At 38.8% G+C, this 13,409-nt stretch overlaps 1 protein-coding gene and 1 pseudogene across 3 annotated transcripts in view; both read right to left on the reverse strand.

Annotated features, from left to right (window-relative positions):
- LOC131397526 (zinc finger protein 211-like) overlaps positions 1–13,409 on the reverse strand; it is an 82,455-nt gene that overhangs the window by 20,248 nt on the left and 48,798 nt on the right. The gene's annotated exons all lie outside the window — the stretch shown is intronic.
- LOC131397943 (vomeronasal type-1 receptor 1-like) overlaps positions 1,482–13,409 on the reverse strand; it is a 47,090-nt pseudogene continuing 35,162 nt past the window's right edge.

The following is a 13,409-nucleotide window of genomic DNA, read 5'->3' on the forward strand; positions in this document are numbered from 1 at the left end:
ACAGCCACCAGCACACAAAGAAATATAAAGCTTCTTTCTGTGTGGTGGGAACTGGCCCTTCTCCCACAGAGATAGTTGCAATTTGTAAGAATTTCAAGGTCCTTTGGGTGTCACGGCCTGGGGCAGACTGGCCATCTGTGCCGGGCTGGGATGATAACCAGGGAAAACAATGCATGTACACAACTGCTCGGCTGGGATGATAGCCAGGATGCTCAGTGCACATACACCACTAATAACCATTTATGCATGGGAACACCAATGTTCGTTTTTGCTCTCAAAAAACTCTGTAACTGCTTACTCTGGGAATTATTGATGCTATAAAAAACTGCTGGAGACTGAGGCCCAGTGAGAGTTCCGCCTGTGGAAGGCACGCCTTGCCCAGGACCTGTGATTCCCGCCCAGCTGTGTCAATTGAAAGGACTCTCCCGGCAGTGGGACGTGGATGTTGTGAGTAATTGATTTGTTGTGAATAATTGATTTGATGTGTTCTCTTTTTGGTCAACCTGGTGTTTCTCTTTCCAGTTGATTTGTGTCATTTCCCTTCAGTCGATGAGGATGTTTGCCTTTCCAGTCGATCTGATGTTTTCCCCTCTCATTATATGATCTATTTGAATCTGCTGCTATCTCAGTCGATGTGGATGTTTTCCCTTTCTAGTCGAGTTGATGTTTTCCCCTCTTAATATTTGACCTATTAGGATCTGTTTGCGGATTATTGCCTTTACTCTCCTCTATATAATAAAATATACCTTCAGTCCTTTTGTTTGGAGTGGAAAGTTTCTTTTACATCTCTGATCGAATCCCCCAAACCTCTCAAAACAATATACCATATCTTCTTTACCCATTCATTCTTTGAACATTTAATAAATAATTTATAGACCTGCTGAATTTGGGCATCTGGTTAGACCTCATAATGGGCCTGTCACTATTCTTAGGACAAGAGTTAGAATTCATGACTAGTCCTATAATACATTTCAGAACCAGCCATTACCTATATTTATTGCTTCCCCTCCCACCGTATACCTCCTCACTCTCTACATTCCAAACATGGTGGATTTCTTCAGATCACTGAAAACTGTGTGTGAATTCACATGCAGAGGTCTAACCAAGTGATTTTTTTCTCTATGTGAAACTTCTGGATTTGAATATTCTTTAAAAATTCATAATGTTTTTCAGGTAACTAGATGAAAAACAAATACATAGTGACACAACTCTTTTCTCCCAAATTTGATGTTTCTTTCCATCGTACTTACTCAATACTTTCCCAGGACTCCCCATTAGCTAATGAAGCATAATTAAAGTTCTATATAACTGTGTAAAATTTTTCATTTTTTGGTTACACTATTAGCTCTAGAAAGGCAGAGTTGTTCTTATTCATCATTATATCACAGATTCTAGCAGAATGTTTGTACTTGATAATCATCTAATTGTAAAAAATTAAAAATACAAATTAATAATTGATCCATATGCAGAAATCAGAAGAGTTATAGCTGTTGAACTAGATGAGGAAAAAAATTTTTTCTGGTGCAGAAGTCAAAGAAGAACTGAGAGACACGGGTGTCACTGCTGATGAGCACAAAGGGACTGAGGGTTGGGAAACATGAAGCTATTAGCGGAGAGGTGTCCACCAGCCAGTGGCCTGGATTCATGCTTAGAGTAACACAAAGAGTCAAAATGTAGAAGATACAGTAAGAGCAAGAAAAGAAGCTCACCAGGATCAGGATGGTGCATGTGGCTCTGGCCTCATGGGAAGGTCTGGCGGAAAGTCTGCTGTTGTGAATGTGTTGGACTTGCTGCTTGTGCCTGTGCAGGACAAACATCATGTACCCACCAGTCCATAGCATGAAGCCCACACACATAGCATCAATGGAAGATAATATAACTGCCTGTAAAAAGCTGATAAATCTGTCTGGCATGAGTGAGGAGCAGTAGCCATAATTTGTTTTCACACTTAGATTTTTGCTGTTTCTGGGGCCAATCACTCTCATAGGAATGCAGACATTTACCAAGAGTTGTAGGATCCAGAAAAGAAAACCACAGAAGCCAATGCATTTTGGGGATCTATTTCTGAACTCCATCCAAAAAGAGATTCTGGGGCAAAACTTAATGGCCTGGAAGCCATTCAGAAGGCAGATAGTGCTGAGAGAAACCCTCCTGGCCACTCTGTATAAATAGAAGACAAGCTTACACCCAACATCATCCAGGAAATATTTCAATCCAAACGCTGCCATTGTCTGTGGGATCCCTCTGGAGAAAAGAGCCAAGTTGTTGGCTAACACCAGTTGGTTGAGAATCTGATCTGTGGATCTCAACTTATATCCAGTGAGCAAAGTGAAGTTATAAAGACAAAGGAGGGAGGAGTTTCCCAGCTCCAATCTGAGTGAGGAAGATAATTCCCAATTCCAAGTTGGCATGCCCATCACTTTCATGGCTAGGAGATATTGATTTTCATTTGAGACATAAAGAAATGGTAGAAAGATAAAAACAAATGTGTTACCTTCTGCTCAGCTGCTATCTACTGCTATATGCAACACATATTTCCTCTCTTTCGGTAACACATTTTCTCCTTTTACATGGACTTGAAGAGTATGTGCTTATGAGTGCACTGGTTATTAATTAAAGACTTATGGTGGGATCAGTCTAAATGTTCATAGAAATGGGGTTCACAATGCACATAGTCTATTTCTCTTCAGCCAAAAATCTGAGCAAAGATTATCTCTACACATGTATGAAGTTACCTCCATAGTATATTCTTAAGGGAAAAAAGAGAGGTGGGGAAGAACGTATATAGTCAGTTACAATTATTCTTTTGATTGTGAAGGAATAGATATAAAAATAAATGTAAACACACACACACATATATTGTCTTCCCCAGGAAGACAATTCTTTTCAGGGTCATCTATAGATAATGTGGTCAAAGAGATAGAGTTTTTGATAAAAGAGGCTTGGTGCCTTTCCTATTGTAACTTCTATCCTACATTATCTTTACAGCCATCATGATAATAACTCCTTCCTGAAACAGATCTTTTGTTTTAAATTGTTTAGGCAGTTTGGGAGGGGAAACTCAAATATTCTTCCTGAGTTCTCTAAGTCCTTATTGTCTTCAGCTGGAAATAATCCGCATACCAGAGTGGTGCTTCCTGGGGTAGCTTGCCCTGAGCACCATCAACACTTTCCTTGAGCCACAGAGACCACAGTGCCGAGGTTACTGAACCCTGCAGCCCTTGAAGAACTGCCGTGCTTCGCAGGCAATGGCAGCCCATAACTTCCCCTGCTCACGGGGGTTCTGTGAAGACACAGGGAGGATTTCATTAAGTGCCTCCTGCTTTCCAGAGCAAGTAGATGAACTTACCCATCAATAAGGGTCTCTGGTTAAACATTTTTTGGTTGAAAAAGAATCTTTTTATCCTAGATAAGTAGGGGGGAGGTGAAAGGAGTGGTTTGAGGAATTTGGAGGGTTGAATGTCAGTAAGGCATTTAACAGTAAGGCATTAAAAAATATAATTAACTGACCAGCCACATTTATATTTTAATTTTTTTAAGTCCCTGATTATTCCTTTGCATAATCTATAGCAATATTTATTTTTATAAATGAATTGAATGCCTATAAATGGGAGAGCAAGTGAGACTTTCATTTCTCTAAATGGCCATACCATGTAAACAGCTCCTACTCATGAGAGAAAGGTGGAGACATATTAGTACAGATTTCCGTCAGCCCAACATACTCTCCCAGCAAACGAAATGCACATATCAGCACGTGACACTCAGACACCAGGTCTCTGCTCAGTGGCAGGGAGCTCACCTTCATTATCTTATTGCTCCTCACACACCCGTGGTGCGAAGTTGCTAAGAGTGAAGGTGTTTGGTTGAGGATGTGTATACAGGGAAAAGGCAGAGAAGACTAGGAAGAGGGTACAGCCTGGAGGAGAGGGCATGTTGAGTAGGGCCAGGGCTGGTAGATGAGGGTAGAGATAGGCTTCTGGTTCTCTCAGCAAACATCTTTCCAAAATATATATGTGTGTGCTCCAACCCCAGAAAGCAGATATTTTACAGAGAATAGGCATTTCTAGATTTCCTAAGATAAAATACTTCTAAGAATGTTGCGTATCTGAAAAGAATAGCTACTTACCCAGTTGACATTTGCTGTCGGGACCGTGGGAGCTGGGGCAGCATCCGACCCGTTCAGCAACTGAACCTGAGATAAAGGTTTGGGTTCCGTGATCTCACCTCCCTGCTGGGGAGTGATGATCATTTCACCTGTAAGTGCAGAGACAGTGTTTGCACAGGGACTGGAGATTATCTGTGAAAAACATTTGTGAATTGTGTATATTTCTGAACACTATTAAAATTTAATAATAAAGATTGCCAACAGATGTGGTCAAATAGCAGGGAAAGATGGGAATCATCATGGGTGGGAAATATGGGGAGAAAGGATCACAAGGCAGGTGCACAGCAGACCTTGAAATCTGTTTAAAGAGAGAAAGCAGTTGAGCAAACGACTCTGCTGGATTCTTTATCACTTTGAAGATTTTTCCTCAAAATATGACTTGTCAGCAATTTAATTATGATGAACTATGATGTGGTATTCTTCCCTTTATTCTAACTGGGATTTGTTGAGCTTTTATTTTCCAACAAATTTGGAAATGTTTCAGCCAATATGGATTAATTTTTTTGTACCACCTTGCTTCTAGTGTCATATATCTATGTGACCATTTAATATTTTCCTACAAGTCATTCATGCTGTTTTTTTAATACTTTTTTCTGTCTCCTTTCTGTGGTTCTTTTGTCATAATTTCCCTAGCTACATCTTCAAGTTCACTGACAATTTTTTATATATTATCTCATCTGCTGTTCATCCCACGCAGTATATTTTATGCTTAAGATATATATATATATATATTATAAATAGATATATTTACCTCTCTAGGGGCAGAGGACATGGCATCGCCTCTGAACTATCATTAACAATAAAGTGAACTTTAATTTCATCATGTTTCTAGTGTCAATTGCACATTTACTAGAAAAATTTTAGAAGGATATGATAAATAATACCAGTAGAATGCCATAAGCTAACAGACTATGGGAAATTATCTTAATAAATGCTCTGATTTTTCTTCACGAAAACAGTAGGAATTATAAAATAATCTGTGGCTATAGTAATTTGTTTGGATCCTTTTTCAAGAAAACCTAGTATAAAAATTATTTGTAGTAATTTGAAAATTTGAATCCTGCCTGAATATTTATCTGAATAATTTGAAGAATTATCTATTCTAGATATTTTATATAATGGAACCAAACAACATGTGACCTTTTGTGTCTTGCTTTTTTCACTTGGCATAATGGTTTCAAGGTTCCATGTTGTAGCATATATCAGTACTTCATTCACTTTTATGGCTAAATAATAATGTGTTGTATGTATATACCACATTTTATTTATCCATTCATTCTTTGATGGACATGTGGACTGTTTCTACCTTTTGGAAAACATATATTTGTTTGAGTATCTGTTTTCAGTTCTGTTTATTGTATACCTAAGAGTGGAATTAAGTCAACTAGATGTTCTCTACAGAAAACTCACTTTAAATATAAAGACTCAGATAGGTTAAAAGCAAAGAGATGGCAAATGATATAATGTGATAACATTAGTCAAAAGAAATCTGGAATAGCTATCTTGCTTTCAGACAAAACAGACTTCAGAACAAGTAAGATTATCAGGCATAATGGGGGCGGCATTACAAAATGATAAAAGAGTCAGTTTCCAAGAAGATATAAAAATCTTAAATGTGTATGTACCTAATAACAGAGCATCAAAATACATGAGGCAAAAATTGATAGAATTGAAAGAAGAAATAGACAAATTCACTATTATAGTTGGAAACTTCAACACTGCTTTTTTGGTAATTGACATAATAAGCAGGCAGAAAATCAGTAAGAATATAGAAGACCTGAACAGCACTATCAAGCAATTTGATTGAATTGACCTTTATAGAATACTACATCCAACAACAGCAGGACATTCTTCTCAACTTCACATGGAATAGTCACCAAATCAACCACATTCTGAGCCATAAAACAAACCTTAACAAATTTAAAAGATTTGAAATCATACAAAGTATAAAATAGAAATCAATAACAGAAACTGATAAATTCTCAAATATTTTTAAATTAAGCAATGCATTTTTATTGATGTTTTAATAGTTTATAACATTGTGAAATTTTGGGTTGTACATTATTGTTTGTCCATCACCTTATATATGTCTCCCTTCACCCCTTGTGCCCACCCCCTACCCCCATTGCCCCTGGTAACCACAATACAGTTTTCTCTGTCCATGTGTTGGTTTCTATTCCACATATGAGTGAGATCATACAGTGTTTGTCTTTCTCTTTCTGGCTTATTTCACTTAACATAATACCCTCCAGACCCATCCATGTTGTTGCCAATGGGACGATTTTGTCTTTTTTTATGGCTGAGTAGTGTTCCATTTTATATATATGCCACATCTTCTTGATCCAATCACCAGTCAAGGGACACTTAAGTTGCTTCCACTTCTTGGCTATGGTGAATAATGCTGCAATGAACATAGGGGTGCATAAGCCTCTTTGGATTGTTGATTTCAGGTTTGTTGTATAGATTCCCAGTAGTGGGATACCTGGATCATAGGGTATTTCTATTTTTAATTCTTGGAGGAATCTCCACACTGTTTTCCATAGAGGCTGCACCAGTTCGCATTCCCACCAGCAGTGTATGAGGGTTCCTGCTTCTCCACATCCTCTCCAACATTAGTTGTTTTTTGTCTTGGTGATTATAGCCATTCTAACGGGTGTGAGGTGATATCTTAGTGTTGTTTTGATTTGCATTTCCCTGATGGTTAGTGATCCTGAACATCTTTTCATGTGCCTATTGGCCATCTGTATATCGTCTTTGGAGAAGTGTCTGTTCATTTCCTCTGCCAATTTTTTGATTGGGTTGTTTTCCTGTTGTTCAGTTCTTTATATATTACACAACTCAGTTGTGTGAGTTCTTTATATATTATGGAGATTAACCCCTTGTCAGATATATGTTTTGCAAATATTTTCTTCCAGCTGGTGGGTTGTCTGTTCATCTTGATTCTGGTTTCATTTGTCTTGTAGAAGCTCTTTAATCTGATAAAGTCCCACATGCTTATTTTTTCTTTAGTTTCCCTAGTCTGGGTAGGCGTTTCATCTGAAAAGATTCCTTTATGACCAATGTCAAATAGTGTGTTGCCTATATTTTCTTCTATGAGTTTTATAGTTTCAGGTCTCACCTTCAGGTCTTTGATCCATTTTGAGTTAATTTTTGTGAATGGTGATAGCAGATGGTGCACTTTCATTCTTTTGCCTGTGGCTGTCCAGTTTTCCCAGCACCATTTATTGAAGAGACTTTCCTTTCTCCATTGTATGTTCTTAGCTCCTTTGTCGAAAATTAGCTGTCCATATATGTGTGGTTTTATTTCTGGGCTTTCAATTCTGTTCCATTGATCTGTGTGTCTGTTTTTGTACCAGTACCATGCTGTTTTGATTACTATTGGTCTGTAGTATGTTTTGAAGTCAGGGATTGTGATGCCTCCAGCTTTGTTCTTTTCTCTTAGGATTGCTTTAGCTATTCAGGGTCTTTTGTTGCCCCATATGAATTTTAGTATTCTTTTTTCTATTTCTGTGAAGAATGTCATTGGGATTCTGATTGGGATTGCACTGAATCGGTAGATTGCTTTATGTAATATAGACATTTTAACTATGTTTATTCTCCCAATCCATGTGCATGGGATGTCTTTCCATTTCTTTATGTCATCATCGATTTCTTTCAATAACGTCTTGTAGTTTTCATTGTATAGGTCTTTCACCTCCTTGGTAAGATTTATTCCTAGATATTTTATTCTTTTCGATGCAATTGTAAATGGTATTATCTTTTTGAGCTCTCTTTCTCTTAGTTCGTTATTAGCATACAGAAATGCAACTGATTTTTGTAGATTGATTTTGTACCCTGCAACTTTGCTGTAGTTGTTGATTATTTCTAATAGTTTTCCAACGGATTCTTTAGGGTTTTATTTTTGTGAGGAAGATCAGCCCTGAGCTAATATCCATGCTAATCCTCCTCATTTTTTTGCTGAAGAAGGCTAGCTCTGAGCTAACATCCATTGCCAATCCTCCACCTTTTTCCCCCCCAACCCCCAGCAGATAGTTGTATGTCATAGTTGCACATCCTTCTAGTTGCTGTATGTGGGATGTGGCCTCAGCATGGCCAGAGAAGTGGTGCATCGGTGCGCGCCGAGGATCCGAACCCAGGCTGCCAGTAGAGGAGCGCGCACGCTCAACTGCTAAGCCATAGGGCTGGCTCTAGGGTTTTCTTTTTTTTAATTTAATTTATTTCTTTCTTTTTCCCCAAAGCCCCAGTAGAGAGTTGTATGTCATAGCTGCACATCCTTCTAGTTGCTGCATGTGGGACACGGCCTCTGCATGGCCGGAGAAGCGGTGCGATGGTGGGAGCCCGGGATCCGAACCTGGGCCGCCAGCAGCGGAGCACGCGCACCCAACCGCCAAGCAATGGGGCTGGCCCTAGGGTCTTCTATATATAAAATCATGTCATCTGCAAATAGTGAGAGTTTCACTTCTTCATTGCCTATTTGGATTCCTTTTATTCCTTTTTCTTGCCTAATTGCTCTGGCCAAAACCTCCAGTACTATGTTGAATAGGAGTGGTGAGAGTGGGCAGCCTTTCCTCATTCCTGTTCTCAGAGGAATGGCTTTCAGTCTTTCCCCATGAGTAGGATGTTGGCTGTGGGTTTGTCATAAATAGCCTTTATTATGTTGAGGTACTTTCCTTCTATACCCATTTTCTTGAGAGTTTTTATCAGAAATGCATGTTGTATCTTGTCAAATGCTTTCTCTGTGTCTATTGAGATGACCATGTGGTTTTTATTCTTTGTTTTGTTGACGTAGTGTTTCACGTTGATTGATTTGCGGATGTTGAACCATCCCTGTGTCCCTGGTATAAATCCCACTTGATCATGGTGTATGATCTTTTTAATGTATTGCTGTATTCGGTTTGCCAATATTTTGTTGAGGATTTTTGCATCTATGTTCATCAGCGATATTGGCCTGTAATTATCCTTCTTTGTATTGTCTTTGTCTGGCTTTGGTATCAGGGTGATGTTGGCCTCGTAGAATGATTTACGAAGTGTTCCATCTTCCTCTATTTTTTGGAATAGTTTGAGAAGGATGGGTATTAAATCTTCTTTGAATGTTTGGTAAAATTCTCCACAGAAGCCATCTGGTCCCGGACTTTTATTTTTTGGGAGGTTTTTGATTACTGTTTCAATCTCTTTACTTGTGATTGGTCTATTCAGATTCTCCATTTCTTCTTGTTTCAGTTTTGGGAGGTTGTATGAGTCTAAGAATTTATCCATTTTTACTAGATTGTCCAATTTGTTGCCATATAATTTCTCATAGTATTCTCTTATAATCCTTTGTATTTCTGTGGTATCCATTGTAATTTCTCCTCTTTCATTTCTAATTTTATTTACTTAAGACTTTTCTCTTTTTTTCTGAGTAAGTCTGGCTAAGTGTTTGTCCATTTTGTTTATCTTCTCAAAGAACCAATTCATTGTTTCATTAATCCTTTCTACTTTGTTTTGTATCAATTTCATTTATTTCTGCTTTGATTTTTATTATTTCTCTCCTTCTGCTGACGTTGGGCTTTGTTTGTTCTTTTTTTTTTTGTAGTTCTGTTAAGTGTAATTTAAGGTTGCTTATTTGGGCCTTTTCTTGTTTGTTAAGGTGGGCTTGTATCACTATGAGTTTCCCTCTCAAGACTGCTTTTGCTGCATCCCATATGATTTGGTATGGCATATTTTCATTTTCATTTGTTTCCAGATAGTTTTTGATTTCTCCTTTAATTTCATCAATGATCCATTGGGTGTTCAGTAGCATGTTGTTTAATCTCCACATCTTTGTCACTTTCCCAGTTTTTTCTTTTCTTGGTTGACTTCCAGTTTCATAGCATTATGGTCTGAAAAGATGCTTGTTATGATTTCAATCTTCTTAAATTTATTGAGGCTTACTTTGTTTCCCAACATATGGTCTATCCTTGAGAATGTCCCATGTGCGCTTGAGAAGAACGTGTAGTCAGATGTTTTTGAATGGAGTGCTCTGTATATGTCTACTAGTCCCATCTCATCCAGTTTTTCATTTAAGTCCACTCTTCTTTATTGACTTGTCTGGATGATATATCCATTGATGTAAGTGGGGTATTAAGATCCCCTACTATTATTGTGTTGTTGTTAATGTCTCCTTTTAGGTTTATTAATAGTTGCTTCATGTACTTTGGTGCTCCTATGTTGGGTGCATATATATTTATAAGTGATAAGTCTTCTTGGTGGAGTGTCCCTTTTATCATTATGTATTTCTCTTCTTTGTCTCTCTTAACCTGTTTTATCTTGAAATCTACTTTGTCTGATATTAGTATGGCAACACCTGCTTTCTTTTTTTTGCCATTAGCTTGGAGTATTGTCTTCTATCCTTTCACTCTGAGCCTGTGCTTGTCTTTAGAGCTGAGATGTGTTTCCTGGAGGCAGCATATTATTGGGTCTTGCTTTTTAATCCATCCTGCCACTCTGTATCTTTTAATTGGAGAGTTCAATCAATTTACATTTAGGGTAATTATTGATATATGACGGCTTAATGTTGCTGTTTTGTCACTTATTTTCTGGTTCTTTTGCATTTCCTTTGTTTCTTATCCCATTTGTTTCAGACTACCAATTCAATTTGCTTGTTCTGTCTTATGACTCTTCTAGTTTTCTCTTTGTTTATCATATGTGATTCTGTTTTGATTATTTGTTTAGTGGTTACCTTGAGGTTTGTATCAAAAATCTTGTGTATGACATAGCCCATTATCTGATGGCCTCTTATTCCTTATACTAAGTCAAGTCAATCACTTTCCTCTTCCCCAAGTCATTCTTGTTATAACTTATTCTATCTTGTGTTGTGGGTGTGTGTTTACAGTGATGAGGTTATATTTATTTTTGGTGTTTTCCTTCCTTTGATCTTTGATTTTAGTATTTAAGTGGTTGCTAACCTATTCCAGTAAAGATCTACCATTTTTTGGATTTTGTCTACACATTTTTCTCCAAGCAACTCACTTTTATATAGCCCATGGATCAAAGAATAAGTATCAAGAGAAATTATAAAATATTTTGAACTAACTGATCAATGAAAGTGCAACTTAGGAAAGTTAATGAATACAGAGAAAGCAATGTATAGAGGGGAATTTATAGCATGAATGCATAACTGGAAGTTCTAAAATCAACAACCTAAGCTTCCACCTTAGTAAACTAGAGAGAGAAAATCAAATTAAGCCTAAATCAAGCAGTAGAATCTATAAAAATAGAGCCTAAATCAATGAACTTGAAAATAGGAAAACAATAGAGAAAAGCAACGAATCCAAAAGGTGCTTTTTTAAACAACAAATTATAGGGCACCGTTAATCTGACTTTTTGCTCTCAGTTTTCACTGTCCAGTGTTGTCTATTAATGAATATCTGAAAACCATTGTTGCATATATTTCATTGGGTTTTGTAGCAGTTTCTGGTTGGTAGGTAAATCTGATCCCCATTAGTCCATCATGGCTGGAAGAAAAACCCTTACCTAAGGACATTAGTAGGGCCTGGGCCTTGCTGGCTCAGCAAAAGCCCACAAGCCCATTGCAACCATGTGTCTCTCTGGCTCCCTTCTCAGCAAGATGCCCAGCTGCTGGGATTTGTAACAATCCAGGGCCTGGCCAGCCCGGATCTTACCTTATCTCACTTAAAGAACATTGCATCTTAAAGGGACATAGAGCCCCTCCACATAAGCTACCATTCCTGGGAACGCTGGTCATACCAAGGAAAGCCCCTCTTGGCAGGCATATAGCCTTTGTGTCCCCTGCCTATATAAGCAACTCCCTTCCCATCCCAGTTTGTGGGTGCACATTGCTGTCCAGCTGGCTGCCACTAGACGTTCCTGTAACTCCCAATAAACCCATATGTCTCATTCGCTATCTCTGGGTCTTTTCTTTGGTCTCTCTGTAACCTATCCCACACTGCTCACCCAACTGAGCATCTGGCCAGACAACCTTTAAGTTTAGTTTTTAAAAAAACTAGTAGAAAGTAAAATATAGGAACAGTTATAGTTATTATTTTTGAGAATTTTAGATACAGAAACACATAGATATGTTCATCAGTTTTTTGGTCACATGTACTTGGGTTCCTGCAATGGGCCCTGGCCTTCTATTTCCATGAGAGGAGATGTCTGTGGGACTAACAGGACATGTCCTCATGGAGGCTGACTCCCACTTTCAGACTATGCTTTGGATATCTAGGATGTCTGAAACATGTGACCTACTGAACCTGAAGAACATTCTTAGGGCCTTCACAGGCTTCTTCCCAGGGTACATCCTTTGAGGGCTGAAGGTGCAGGTATGGACATACCTGGTGTATCCCTCACTGTGGGAAGAGAAGCAGACAGGCTGAGGCTATGGTTTTTCATTAGTAGTCTTACTCTGACTCAGGAACTACCAGGGCCAGGACTGAAGAGAAATCTCCCATTCTTGAGGGCTTATACTTGTCAGCCCTGCAGGGGAAAGAGCAGGGAATGGCCGAGGTGAGATCCCTGTCCCCAAAAGCTCATATCCAGTGATTCATGTCCAACTTTCCTCTGCTCCCTCAACTCAGAGGTGCCATAGTTGATTTCATTTCGAGCATAGAACAAAACTGGTATGTCAAGAAATTGAGATGGAAATGAATAGTGTAGCTGGTGCTCGCCTTTCCTCACCAAACACAATTGACCCCTGTTAAAATGTTCATGTTTACAGCCTATCTCTTTCATGATGCATTTTACTGCTATTAATTAGCAAATTGTGTGAGCACCTTCACACAAAGGTTTATATTCAGCAGCAGCTCTAAAATTTTCATGTTCTCTCCGTTCTCCAGCTGAATGTTTGCAGGAAGCAAGTCTAAGTCTTAAGACTCAGGGACGGGCATTGGTGGATACACAAATATACCATAATACAATATGCTCACTTGGAATACAAGCTACAAGGGCAGATGGGAATGTAGTTAATGTGAGCAGACATAGGCCCATGAAGCAGGGCAGAATCCATTTAAGTGGAAAACTTGTAGATTCCAAGCAACTGCACACGGCGTTCCGGGATCCGCCGGTCCCGGCCGCCTCCGTCTCAGGCCAGGCTTCTACCTGCCGTGGGTGGGTGGACTCACCTTCTCCGCAGATATATTCGCATTCTAGTGACAAGCGGTCACAGTGCGCCTGTGCAGAGAACGCTACCACCTATGACTCCCAGAGAGCACCGGTCGCCGCTAGCCGACTTCAAGTCCCAGAATGTTTAGCTCTAACCTTTTCAATC

This window comes from Diceros bicornis, chromosome 34, assembly GCF_020826845.1.
Source record: "Diceros bicornis minor isolate mBicDic1 chromosome 34, mDicBic1.mat.cur, whole genome shotgun sequence".
NCBI classification, from domain to species: domain Eukaryota; kingdom Metazoa; phylum Chordata; class Mammalia; order Perissodactyla; family Rhinocerotidae; genus Diceros; species Diceros bicornis.